This window comes from Haemaphysalis longicornis, unplaced genomic scaffold (genome assembly GCF_048455015.1).
Source record: "Haemaphysalis longicornis isolate Haplotype H1 unplaced genomic scaffold, Haemaphysalis longicornis Haplotype H1 scaffold_9, whole genome shotgun sequence".
NCBI classification, from domain to species: domain Eukaryota; kingdom Metazoa; phylum Arthropoda; class Arachnida; order Ixodida; family Ixodidae; genus Haemaphysalis; species Haemaphysalis longicornis.
This window is the reverse complement of record NW_027526460.1, coordinates 73168337-73182597: the sequence shown is the minus strand read 5'-3', so window position 1 is coordinate 73182597 and position 14261 is coordinate 73168337. Positions and strand designations below refer to the sequence as shown.

At 50.6% G+C, this 14261-nt stretch overlaps 1 protein-coding gene across 1 annotated transcript in view; it reads left to right on the top strand.

Annotated features, from left to right (window-relative positions):
- Window positions 1-2025: 2025 nt before the first annotated feature.
- The window catches only part of Plexb (plexin B), a gene marked incomplete in the record, with an annotated part of 139820 nt that continues 127584 nt past the window's right edge, over window positions 2026-14261 (top strand). Inside the window, 1 exon segment of the mRNA XM_077683653.1 lies at window positions 2026-2499.

Sequence of the window (14261 nt, the reverse complement as noted above, 5' to 3'; positions counted from 1 at the left end):
GGGGTCCTCCTGCCTGGCCAGCGCCACGATGACTCGCTGGACAGCCTGGAGTTGAAGATTTTGGTCTTCAGTCCGTACCGCCTCCTCGAAGGCAGGCGGAATCGTTCTTGTGTTTGATTCGTCCGGGTACGCGAGGCAATCCCAGGCGATGTGCTCGAGTCTTGCTAGGTACGCGGAGAACCGCAGACTGCGAAGTGGCGAACACGTGGAGGCGGCAGTCTGAAGAGCAAACCATTCATCCGTGGAGGAATTAGGGAATCTCAGGGAATCACGGGGGATGCAGACAGCACTGAGAGTCACTCATGTTGGTATACCAGTCGTTGTTGTAAACTTCTTGTTCATGCTGTATGCATAGTTCCTTGTTACGGCATGTTGGGCATGCAACCTCTTTCTCATTGTTCTTCAAAACTACAGCGCATAAAAAGCTCTAATTACGAATTGCTATTTTATCATTGCGTTTATGTACGCGTCTAGGCTATTTTCGTTTGAATTTGATTTTGCCGTGTACTTACTTTGTAAGCCTGGGAAATAATGTCTCCGGTAATCGCCACGCTGTTACGCTTAAAGTGTTTAATGGGAAAAAAATAAAGAAAAAAATACACATCTTCGAAGCTCGGAATGAATTTCGCACAAAAGACAGTGGAATAGACAAGGCGAACTTCACGAAGTCAAATACCGCAAAATATAGAGCATGGTTTTGCTATAAGAGGAAAGCTTCTCCGCTTCCGTCGGTTTACTCAAATATTTCCAGCGCCGCCAGAAAGCGGAATCCGAACAACTAGTCACACGCATAATTTATATAGCGGCTTGCTAATTATGGAAACTACAGCGCAGAGAATCGGTGCGGTGCCAGCTTAGTGTAGAACAAAATAATCACCCTTTATTGTCTGAAAAAGTTTTTAAGTGTTGGTATCTAGAGAATGATGTCGTGAACGCATAGTATTTACACCACCCAAACGGAATTTTTAATGAGCACTTTTGTTCCCGAGTCACAAACCTTGCACTTGCCCGACGTAGAGATGATTTATCTCTTATTGTGTTGCAAAGGGACCTTCGAACCAAACCCATCGATATATTTTGGGTGCTTTACTTAAAGGAAGCTTTCGCGTTCGTTTTTACGATTTCCCAGAATTCGTCAAACAAAGCACATCGCATATTGATTAGATCGCTTATAAACACGCAGAAAAACAATGTACTTTGGGTGCTTTATTGAAACAAACCGTCATGGAACTTTCACTTTTACGCTCCCCCCGAATTCGTTAAACAACGCACATCGTATATTGGTTGGGTCGTTTTTAACTATGCAGAAAAAGAAAATGAAATCACCCGGTCAAACCACAGGCCTTTTAACCACTACTGTCTTTACGAAAATAACAGACCTCAATATTATATTATAGCTGGTGAATGTTTCCGTCATTTGGAAAACGCGCACTCCACAGTAAAAACGCAGGGCAAGCGGCTTCGAAAGGCTGCCGACTTCTCCCATCTCGCACGGATTTGCGCAAACACGCAAAATCATTTCTCGGCCGAAACTAGTTTTCGAAGGCCCTTATTTCCCATTATGCCCCGACACGACGGAAAATACACGGCGGCCAACCCTGAACCATGAAGAGGAGGAGCTCTTTTCGTTTTTATCTTCTGCACCGCATCCTGATTGTTATTGTTTTCTTTTTTCCTTCTCTCGGTTTCTCCTCTGCCGGGCTTCTCAGACTGAGATCTCCTCCTCCAAAGAACGACGCAAGTAAAAACTCTGGCGAGCGAAAAGTACCCTCCTCTTCGCAAGTAATGAGTACGACCGCGGGCATCAAAAAACGCTAAAAGCCCCGCCCGCTGCGTTCCCCTCTCCGCCAGCAGCTCCTCCATCCAACTGGAACCAACGCTAGGGATTATCTAGGGACAACTTAGGTACCGAGGAGAACTAAGTTTAAACGGCTGGGGAGTTCGGTTTTGACGAACGGGGAATCTGGGGAAGGGACGCCTAGGGAACCGCATCCTCTCCGCCGATCCGGCACTCGGCAGATGCAGCGAGCCGCCTCCTGGCTCGGCAGTTTCTCTCCGGCGTGCGCCGCGGTCGGTCGTGGTGTGTGCCCGTTGCCAGTTGGACGTGTTTCCGATCGTGCGCGGTCCCCGGTCTGCCGACCAGGGTCGCACTTTGAAAAAAAAACTTCGGATTCCCCCAGACTTCGAATACCTGTTGGATTCTCCGCGAGCCCTTCAGCGACCCTCCTCTCCGTCGCGGTTTTTATTCCGCGTCCCTCGTGGTGGATATTTTCGTTCGGGACTTCCCCCCGTGCTTGGCCCAGCGGTCAGTGTTGGTTTTTGTGCGCGAAGGAAAATTGTGGCTGTCGTTCGGCTCTCGGAGCGAATAGCACTGTGTCCGTCCCCTTCGCGAGGAACAACGCGTTTGGAGATCGGTGTTGGTGTGTGTGTGCGGCGACTGACCCGAGCGTCGAGAGAGATTTTTCACGGAACGGCCCGGATTTGAACGTTGCGTTGTCGGTGAGTAGGAATTTTTTTTTGCTTACGGACGCTAACTCGTCTTGCGCGCTAGCAACTGCTCTAACGCGCTCGAACTTGTCCGGTGTCAGAAGGACTGCACAAGACGCGTGTATGTTTTTGGTTCTCGTTGTACGCTACTGCAATGTGTGTGACAGCTACGAATCCGCATTTTAGTTTATCGAGATTTATGTGCGAAACTTATATTTAGCCGGGTTTATATTATTTTTTTGTAACGCTACGTTCGGCACATAAACTGTTCTGATTTCCGCGACTTTACCGGTGGGGGAACCGGTCTCGACAATCGATTCGGGCAGCGAGTCGAGGTTTGGAGATTTGAACGACCGGCCAAGCGGCGTTGGAACAACTCGTGACGGGACGCCGCACCGTTCTGTGTTTTCATGATTCAGCGGCGCGGCGGCGTTTACGGCGGATAAAAATATCGTCGCGCGAGTGGTCATTCTCGTGTGGGAAACACGGCGGACTACCTTATTATTACGTGACGCGTTGGCCACAAGTGCTTACTCATAGATTGCTACTAATTTGCTGTTTGCGCTGGGACGAGTCGTCGCGTGGGTAGTTTATTTTATTTTTGCGAAGGAATATCCTGCATCGTCCGGTGGGCGCGGTTTTAGTGCCTGCGTTTATCAGTCCCGGGATACCTGATGTGCGAACGAAGCCGATTTGGGCCGACAAAATAACCAGATAAACTTAGCAATAAGCGTAATACGTTGTTTTCTGTGTTTCGCATCCATTTTTTCAAGTTTGCCCCTGGGGATGTCAGGGAGGTAACGGCATTTTTTGTTTATAAAACGAGTTCGGCGAAATTCTAGTGGAATGACAATTAGTTGCAGGCAACAAGTTAACTACATCTAGCGAGTTTGCATTTGTGTCCATTTTTTACCGCCTGCAACACGTGGGCTGTTCGTGCACAGCAACCAACAAACCGTAATGATTTCTTTAGCTTCAGTCTTTTTATTAGAAGCATTTCTGCTAAATTGTTTCTTTAGTAAGGTCGAGGAATATAACTCTTGCTTACTAAGGTAGTACTTACGAAATTTTATCTATCTACAGGTTCTATGAAATTTTTATCCGAACTTGCGTTAAATAAAACTGCATGAAGTGCCACCCTGTCAGGTTCTTTTTCTTTTTTCTAATATTACAATCGTTTTATTTCGGTTCGTCTTGCCTTGTTTTTTTCGCACATCCTCATTGGAGACTACTACCGACATTTTGCGGCCTTGGCCATTCGCTGTTCGTAGTGTTTTGGTTTATGCTACGCAATGGACGCATATCCATTTTTAACGTCCATATTTGCAATCTACGCTCCGCGAGCGCGAAATGTCATCGCCCTTTCTCGATCAAAGGCCCATAGCGGCTGTATGTTTACAAAAAAACGAATGGAAAATAATCCTGCGTTTCGGATTTCGACAGCGTTGAACTTTTTTAAGTGGGCTACATTACCTTTTGTAAGTGGGATACATTATCCTGAGCTTTATAAACTGATTGTACGGAGGCACGTTGCTGATTCGTATTTCGTTATAATGTTGCAAACGGCTGACAGACAATTACGCTGCGCCGCAGAGTGTAACAAATTCCGGCCCAAGAGGCTAAAAAAAAAAAAAAAAGGAGAATTGAAACACGGAGACGGTTTGCGTAACTTGCTTTCGAGTATTTCGCAAAGTCAAAGTTGAGTAACGTGTTTTCTCAGGCCTGGAAAACCAATTGGGGAATGAAATACTAAACTGAACGCTTTTTCCTAGCCAATCTTGCATTTCGATACGCTTCTGGAAAAAAAAAAGTAGAGAAGACGATAAAAAGATGGACGCAAAAAATACAAGAAAAGGGTGAAGACACGAGCGTATTGGATTTAGTGCAGCACTCTTTGAAAAGGGCAAAAAGGCAGGCAGTTCTCGGGCAGTGCATACATGCCCGGAGGACCGTTTCCAGAGCACTATTGTGAACCGCGGCCGGCGTTGTAACGTTTACGGTGTTCGAAAAGAAACAGTTTCACTTCGGGTTCGCGAGAAAGACCCGAGGCAACGTTCCTTTTCTTAGAGGCAGGAAGGTGTATGTTTATTATTTTCAAACCTTTTTTCCGGGTTTCGAAACAGTACAGAGAGTTTTCCTGTTTTGCCTCGTGCCCTCTACGAGATTAACGTTCGCGCTGGCTGTTACGAAAGGAAATCAGTGCGGAATGCGAATTATTATCTTCAGGGCAAATTGCGGATTAAGAAAAAAGTTCCAAGCGGTGCCTCTCGTGACCGTTCTTTCTTTTTTTTTTTTTTTTTTTGCGTTGATTGCATTACACTCCGTCGCTTTGTTATGTTTCTAAATCCCTCTACTTCGCAGTGTATTTGTTGCATAGTTTCCGCTGGATATATTCTTGTAATCGGTAATGATGCCGGTTGTTTCAGGCAGATCGTACAAAGTTCCGTTGTACGCCATAATTGCTCCTGTTCTGACCAGCGTACGCCCGTGAAAAATCAACGCTTATTTCCACGTACGGAACGTGATATAGCGCCGTGGCGGCGCAGAAGCCGGCAAAGCATGCTCTGACTACGAAGGAAGTAATATTTAGCTGAGATATTTTATGTTGTCTAATTTATGCTCTTGGAAAGTTACGTTGAACGTGGGTTTTAGCTGCTAAAAAAAAAAGAATGTTTCAGAATCCCTTTATGTACGAATTGGCGCTTATTCGCCGTTGTATATACGTATATGCCTTGACTATGAGGCGCTTTCTACCGGAGGTCTACGGAATGAATCAGATGGCCTGGAAATTATCAACGGTCGCGGAAATCGCTGTATACTGGAGTTAGTTTTTTTTTTTTTTTTTTCTGTCTTGAAAAAATAGCTGCCGCCGACGGGAATGAAGCCAGCTGCATGGTGCTCGGAGCCACCGCGGCGGCTTGAAAGCAGCAGGACTGGCCCATGCCATGCTAGGAATAGTTCAAAGCCGATCACGAGCTGATTTCAATGTTTTAACGCGAAGAACCGCGTATAGTTTGAATACATTGCTGCCTTAACAAAGGCGCTAACCGGACACGGATCCGAGTGCATAGCTTGCAGTGTACTACGACGTGCAGATTCGATGCATTGCGAGTGCCGGTCTTGCGGAGCGACAGCGCGGAGCACAAACACGCACTGAGAGATACCTGCAGGCATGCAGGATCCGGTCTCGGACGCGTCGATTCGCATCTCGGGCCCCCGGAAGGTGCGATGCACGCACGACGCCTCCGGGGTGCGCGCCGACGAGCATCGCGCCGCTCCGCTGAGACTAATTCCGGTAATTTGTTTCTCGCGCGTTGAGAAGGCTACACGGAGGCGAGATATGCGCGGTTTGTGGAAGCGTGAGTTCCGTGCGCCGCGCTCGTGAGCGCTTATTGTATACATTACACGCCGCGCCACCACTACATGCGGGCGAGCTGTTGTGGGTACGCGAACGTGGTGGCTCTTGCGGGCGCTAATGGCGGACAGCCGCAGAACCGCCGCGCTGCACCGGCGGACGGACTCTGCGGCGGAGGTCACTCAGGGCACGCGTCCTCGCCCCCCTCCTTTTCGTTCTGTCTATCTTCCTCGCGTCGGCGCGTACTGCTGCGTCTGCCCGGCGCGATGCTGACCCCGCCGAAGAAGCGGCGTGTCTCCGCTCCGCCAGCACCGTCGCCGTCCTTGGTGGCCGTTCGTTATGCGGGGAAACCGAGCTTCCTGCCGCCTCCTGTGTGTGCAAAAGACGGCTATGCGTCTCGCTTGGGACGCGAGTGCCGCTTCTTCCTTCTTCTCCGGGCTGTTACGGTGAAGACTGTTTTCACGGTTTTCTTCTCCGTTCCTGGGGGCTGCAGGCAAAAAATACAGTACTCAAAGCGGGAGGAAAGCGTTCTTTGAAGGGTTGGGGGAGAGATGGACGACGAGGAAAAAACCGTGAAGTGACGGTCGCCTGGGCAAAGCGCCGTGAAGGGCTAATGATAGGGATGAAGTAGATGCGCCAGGATATTAGCAAGACTACGAAAAACAAGTCAAACAATTTTAGTTTAAGTAAATCACACTTTCCTTTCATCCTTCCCTGTACCATTTCGCGCTAACCGAACTGAATGTAGGCGGGCCGAGTAAACCCGCCTTGAAAATTGCTGACTGGACGCTGCTTTCTTATTCGATCTGAATAACGTTAGGGAAACTAACTTGAAGATCGCGTGTACTTTGCACACGCACGAAACAGGAACACGTACTGGCTCGTGTTCTTTAACATCGTTACACGGCTTCGTGCATACGGAACAATCTATTGTATCAAATAACTAGTACAGAGACGTAATTTAGCGTCTGCGCGGAATAAAGTGCCGTGTGGCCCCAAGCACCTACTCGCAAGCATTCGAAGGTAACCGCGTCCGTTGAGTGGGTCTGGAGCTACAACCGGCACGCCCCAACGCAGACCTCGTTTTATAACTCGTTACCTGGGGGTCACCCTCTGAACCTCACTGCCCGCGCCGTTTCTACAGTGCGCGTTGCAGAGCATTGCAATCAGCCGGCAGGATTAATAGTTGCCCCGTCTATATATACGCACCGGCCAACGTTCGCCGTTATTACAGGGACCTCCGGAAAGGGCACTGCAAATCTCCCGCGTACGCAGCCGCCGTAACCTGCGCCCCGCTGTTTAGCGCAGGAGTCGCCGCCTCGTCGCCCAGGGTCAGCCGAAACGACGAGGTATCAGTGTCCGCGAAAGACCGGAAAAGTGGAGCGACATGTTATTTGTCCGCGTTGACCCCCTCCTCTTGATTGTCTGCGTCCCGTTGAATCCGCGCCAGACGCCGCCCCGCATGCATGCATTGCGAACGTTCGCAGAGGCACACTACGTTCGAGGAGGACTCGGCGTATCTATCTATGTGCGCGTTTTGTTTTGTTTCTCCAGCACCACCACTTGGGGTGGCTAGCGATGCGCAGTCGTGATGCGCCGGAGCCCTGATGGGGTTAGCGGCGGTAATAACAGTAATAACCGTGGGAGCTGATTGTTTTTTGTGCGCCCGAATCTCGGGCCGGGATCGGCATTACCCGCGGAGTGACCGTGTTCCGTCGTCGTGGTCGGGCGCGCGCTGTTGCCGAGATTAATGGCGGCGTGCGGGGCTCATTTTTCAAACGAACGCCCTCCTCTTCTTCTCGGCGTGGCGTGACTGGCTTTCGTGAGCACCGTCAACGCTTTTTTAACGCGCCCACTAAGCGTCGCTGCGCGCGCGCGCGAAGAGGCCTTATCGCGAGCGCCCCGCTCTCTTCTTTAGTTACCAAAATCGCATCCCCATTGGCGATCGCTGCTACAAGAGTAGGTGCTAGACCCTACGGCGGTCCCTGTTTCATCCGCTTGCCGACCTCGCGGCGATTGTAATTTTTTTTTTCCCTTCCCTGTGTGATAGCATCGTAGCGTCCGTCTGTCACTGCGATTTTGCGTGTCCGTTGGTGTGTAGCCCGACACTCTAGCGCTGCCGTTTGCCGCATTATTTTGTGCAGTCCTCTAAAGAAGCGTCGGGAGGCTTTGATGAAAGGGTGGTACAATTGACACCACCTAGATTGAAGGAGGCTTGAGTAGCTGAGACGACATGTACACTGTCGTGCCTTGGGGGAGACGCAAAACTTACATCACTTCTGCAAGGCAGAGACTTTAAGAAATATATCCAAAACCCTGACTTGAACGTCGCACTTTTGGGTGATGATGATGTAGCATGTCACGCTAAGTGTCTATCTCACCACATTTATTGCTTTCAAACCCCGTGTGTCATATTTGTTATTGTTTTGTTGCAAGGGCGCTCGAGTCCCCGTACGGTTGGTTTTCGGTGCACAATAACGGTGGGTTGTGGTAAAAATCTGCTGGTAACGAATGTCACCGAGCTCGTCGGTGAGGCCGAGCGGCGCATGCGCACATCTGGCAGTGAAGGACAACTCTCCGCGCGAACAAGCGTGGAAGTTGTGCCATTGAAGAGTAACTGCGTGCCCTGGGTGCTTCAGAAGCGCGGCGAACCAAGTTCCCGCCGCGTCGACGATGTCGCGTAAACTACTGGTGTAAACGCCGGGATTCGCTCCGAAGTTCGCAGCTAAGTCACCGCGGCAGCAGGCTTGGACGCGCTCCCTGCGCATTCGCTTCTGTCGCAGTCACGTAAGCGCGGTGCGCGTTACGGGAAACGACATTGGGCGTGTGACTCATCCCCGCTGATAAGGGAAGGTGACACAACGCCAAAGGCTCGGGAAAGGAAGGAAACGAGGCGCGCCTAACAAAATCTGGCAACTCAGATGGAGCAAAAAACAAAAAAAGTAGCGATATAACCGTCTCTGAGCAGGAAACGAAAAAGTAGCGATATAACCGTCGCTGATAACGCTACGCGGGGCGAGGCCATAGGAAAAATCCAAAGGGGAAATCGGAAAAAAAAAAAAAAAAAAACAAGAGCGTGGTAACGCTGCTGCTACTCGCGTATGAGGTTGTTGCGAAAGGGAACATTTCCACACATCTGAAACGGCGCGCGATGCGCTCCAACGACGTCGTTGAGCTATACGCACCTTGATACTGCGGAGCAAGGCGGCGCCGACCTTCGCATTGTGAGGCTGTGTTCGTAAAACAAAGAAACGCGCCATCCCCCCCCCCCCCGAGTTTGGCGCGCAAAGCGTGTTATTTCGCGCCGTCATAAAGTGCGCCGCCGCTCACGCTGCATAGGCGGGAGAACGCGCGCGTTACGGTGTAAGCCGCCGTGGCGTGTCGAAAACAAATCAGGGGCAAAGCGCAGCGTGTATGTGCGAGGTAGCCAGATTTGAAGGAAAATCGCCTCCGTCTTGTTCCCTGTGCCGGCCCTTTCGGTGAGTTTATGAGGGAGTTACCTTTCGCTGCTGCCGCGCCGTTTCGTGGGGTAAAATGCTGTATTTTACTCCGACACTGTTCTTTACGCACGGATAACTCGGTTCGCGTTGGTTCTGCGAGGAGCGTTATTCGCATGCCCGCGTTTCCGCACTCCCTCAAGCTCAGTGTACTCGTCCATTCTATGATTCTGCCTTTTAAGTTCTTTTATGCAACAAGTACGTCGCTTACACTTCTTCTCTAGTGCCTCTGTAGCACAGGATTGGACCAGCCTATCTTTATAACTTTGTGTGCACTACTGGATCATCATGATTCATTATAATCGTCATCATAGTAAATATCCTTTTATATTTTTATTGTCGGTTTGCTGCTCGTTTTCATCTGCAGTAGCTGGATAACTTCTAGCCTGGCTAACGCCGCCGCCGTCATTACAGGGACGTCCGTCCTCCCGCTAACGACCCCGACGTAAGAAATGAAATAAAAGCGAGCTTTGAAAGCTACACAGGCGCTGCTGAGCCATACAGTGAATTTGGGCGTCGAATATAGGTGTGAAAAATTGGTTAGCCAACAACGAGAGGACACTTAACCGATTCCGAAACTATGTGCGTGCGCACACACGCGCGCACGCACGCACAAGGAATTAAGAAAAGTCGAAACTATGCATATTCAGCATATGTATATAATGTTTGATGTTTGGATAGGCACCTCTGCGAAGACACTCGACCTCTTGCAAGTGAGGTCGTAATCGTTGGCTCGACCTGATAGTGCGTGGGAGCGGCCAACGCATGACCAAGAGCGGCGAAGATAACGGTTACGGGCGCCGCCTACAGCGAAAATTTCGTTCGCGATGTGTCGTGTTCTGTGTCAGGGTTTTTTTTTTTTTTTTTTGTCGAATGGCTAAGCTACGCCCACATGTCTGCGGCACCGCGTGGTGACTGTGCTTATCGGCTGTCGGTTGCTGCTGGACTCCTTGCTCGCTCGATACGCAGGATACCTCCGTGTCTATGCGAGATCGGCGTAGCCCAAAGAATAATGGTCTATCTACTATAAATCAAAGGAGAAAATTAGCACTCTACCTAGAGTGAAGCTGGTGCAGTCTACCGGCTCACAACCGGGATTTGACGGGAGTTTGGGTGCTATTATTTCGCTCTGTTTTGTACCAACCTATTGCCGACTATTTCGTGAATACCCAAGAAGCTCGGGCAGCCCTGTATTAGCTCCTTGGACTTGTTCCAAACGGGCATCTAGCGCTACAAAAACTTTAATGTCGTACCTAAACGACTCAAGTCTTCATCAAACCGTGCAAATAACTCAAAGCGTATGTGACATTATAATCATCATCGTCATCATCATGGTCACATCATTTATACGGCACAGCAAGCGAGGCATCTTAGCTCGATTGACATCGCCAGTTTGGTTAAAGATTGTTCTCTCTCTCTACCCGTCGGGGTCCTGGTAGCACGGTGTACTTAACACTAACGTACCATTATTGTATTCGGTCAAGAGCTCCACGAAACTGCGCTCGACAGTCACCAGTACTCGATCAAAGTCGTTGCGCGCACACTGCGTTATTAGGTTCTGTCGCGCTCATCTCTTCGGCAACGTTTTTCTCTCGGCGGTGAATGTTACGACGTGCCCCGGCCGCTATAATTTCCCCGTTTCCGATTCGCAGTCCGCCGAGCCGCTCTCCGCGCTCCAACTTCCGAGCCGGATCGCTTTCTTCCCGTTCGCATGGCGAGAGCCGCCGCGGCGCGCCGAATCTATGGCCCGCGGCGGCCGCGTGGACGCTCTCCTCCTCTCCGAGGCGTTGACCCCTGCCGCCCTGACCGGACGAACCGTCGCCTCGGATCGGAGGAGGGAAATAAACGGGAGAGGAGGCGCAACAGAGGACCGCTCCGATAAGCCTGGCGAGCTGTTGAGGAGGCGGTGTTCTTCTCCCGCAGAGGAGCCGAGACTGGCTGCAGCAGCAGCAGCAGCAGCCTTTGATTGCGCGCGTTCATTTCTGAGGCCGTCGCCGCTACGTGGTCTCGTTTGTGTGTTTCTTTTTTTCTCGGTTCATCCTTCGGGAAACTGAGTAGGCCGTCGTCGTGGCGCACGCCGGGATAGGTCGTCACATCATGGCTCGACACTTCTTTTGCGCGAGTCCGCGGCGCCGCCGACGGAAGTCGTTCATCAATCGCCGTCGCTGCTTCTTCTCCAGTGTCGACGACGACATCGCCTCCCTTTGGCGTCGTTTTTCGCGCCCTTTTTTGTTGTTGTTTCTCCTCGATATCGCGCGGCGTTCCCTGCGGATCTGGGCCAGTCGAGCCATCCGTTGCCCGCGGGCGTGCCCTGGGTAGGACGTTTTTTTTTTGTTCGCTTCCCGTCTTTTCCTGTCGAATTTTAGACTCATGGGTCGGAACGGAGATGGGCGTGGTGGGTGTTGCGCGAACGGACGCGTGCCGATTTGCTCGCGGGAGTTACGCGCGCCCAGGCGTGTACTCGGGAAGCTGCATTCTGAAGCTTCCGTGGAAGGTGAATCTCTAAGCTGAATTTGGAACCTGGTTTTGCTGAGTCTGGAAGCTGAATTCTGAAGCTGGAAGCTGCGGAATCTGGAAAACTTAATTCTGAAGTCGTCTTTGTGCCTATCGCGACGCGCTTCTGTAGTGGCGCTGCACGAAGTCTTCAAAAAGAAAAAGAAACACTTACTTGATGGTAATCTTGGCTCCATTAGATGCGGCTTAATCGCCCGTACACAACTAAGTCTGCTGGCCTTCTCTTCGCGGCGTTACCCTCTCGTGTCGGGAATTCCGAAAAGAAAAACAAGTTACTAAGAAGATGTGATGGCCCATGACAGATTTGCTGACTTGTTCCGCTTGATGTGTTGTCGGTGTGACAGACGTCCGTGTCTGTTCAAAGGAGACAGTTTATTCGCGTTATCGATTGCGGGGTTTATCGCGCGGCAGCTACACCTTGACTATGAAGCGCACCGAAGTGGAGGGCTCCGGATTAATTTCAACCACCCGGGGATCTTTAACACGCGCCGAAATCTCAACACACGGGCGTTTTCGCTCTTCGCCTCCACCAGAAGAGCGGCCGGTGATCGAACATGCGTGTTGTACCCTTTCTGTGGTTTCCGATGGTAATATACATTATAGAACTTTCTGTCATAACCCGTCGCATTCGTTTGCCTGTGACGCGGTGTTCCACCAGACTAGACTGGCGTCCACCTCTGTTCTTGATTCCACGTTCCTCTGTCTAGCTGTTACCCGGGATGTCGAGAAAAGGTGTCATCCGCAGCGCCTCGTCCACCTGCCTTACGCCGAGCGTTATTAGAAGAAGCCTTCGCCCCCTCCTCCTCTCCCTCGTTTCTCAAAAAGCGCAGCGAGGTCGATAATCGGCCCGATTCAGTCGGCGACGACGACAGCTGTTGTACTACAGCAGTCGACACTCGCGCAACGGCGTATAACGATCGGGGAACAGAGAGGAGAAAGTTTAGCGCAGCGCGAGAAAGGGGTGAGGTTTCCGCAGAGAGATCGACTCGCCGCTCCTGTATCGGTTCCGGCAGACAGATTTTCGAATCTACCTCCCTTCCTCTGCAACTAGCGTCGCCTTTACCTCTTCCGCCGGAACCTCGTCCTCGTCGTATATGTCCAATGTAGCGGCCTGCGTGTAGTACGTTCGCGGATCGCTCGGTTATCCCGTGGCCGAAAAACGAAGCTTTCTTTCTTTCTTTCTTTCTTTCGAACCGAGGCTCGCGGCTGAGGCACAAAAGGATCCAAATGCGACGAATCGAAGTGTACTCCCATTCGTTCTGTTTGGGCTTATTATTATCGCTACTTTTCTTGCACCCTGGCATTGAGAGTAAGAGAAAACGAGAAATCAAAGCGGGGAGCTCGAGAGCGCTTCTACCTTTCGACGTATGGGTTTTGGATGTTTCATGTGCTGTGCAACGAAATCGTAGCTTTAATACAGCCCTGTTTACACCCCCACCCCCCTCATTTCTCCCATTACGAAGCAAGCCGTTTTTTATGTGAAAAGTTGGAGTCAGAGAGAGAGAGAGAGAGAGAGAGAGAGAGAGAGAGAGAGAGAGAGAGAGAGAGAGAGAGAGGGGTGGAGTGAAAGTAGAGCTGTATGTAAACTACAGCGGTAAGCGAAACTGTATGCAGAAAAACGTGTGGTGAAAGAAAAAAAAAAGAAGAAAATGACGGTGTTGAACGCCACCCGGGCTAGCCCTTTGAAATTGCGCGCTCCTGCGTAATGACTACCTTTCCGGCGAGTTTTTTTTTTGTATATGCGTGTTTGTGTGCCGATTTAATGTTACTTCCTTCTTGCCGCCCCCTCCTTACACTTTTTTTTTTCATCGAAACCCGCTCCGGTGTGATATCGCCGCAGAATCTTGTTCTCCAATAATTAGTCTTCGATCGCCCCCACCGGGTCTACACACACACACACACTTGGTGGTACGCTTTCCGATACCGTTCGATGCGCGCGGCCAAATGTCGGCCGTTTATATCAGGCAGCACCTTTCTTCCTGTCTCTTTTTTTCCCACCTCCCGTACTTCCACGTTGCCACAATTTCAATCCGTTCCCGACACCCCCATTTTTTTTCCCACAACATTTTTGTGGAACCTTAAGCTGTGTTATTGTTAAAAGGTATCTGAGGTTATCTCCCTGAGCAATGGCCGTGTCCGCGCCATGTTTCCGTCCGCGCCGTGTCCGCGTCGGTTTTTCTGTTCGATCGGCGATCGTGAGTCTGCTCTCGGCACGGTAGTATACATGTTCAGCTAGGCCGGCAAATGTCGAAATACGGTATTTCTCCATCGTGCTTCGTCCCCCCCCCCCCCTTCCCCCCCCTCTTCCTCCCTAATTTATTTTGTCTTCTTTCGCGCGGAATTTGCTGCCGCAGAGAGTTTTTTTGCGCCACCAGGAGAATCTGTTTTCGCTTTCTGACCCGCCGTAT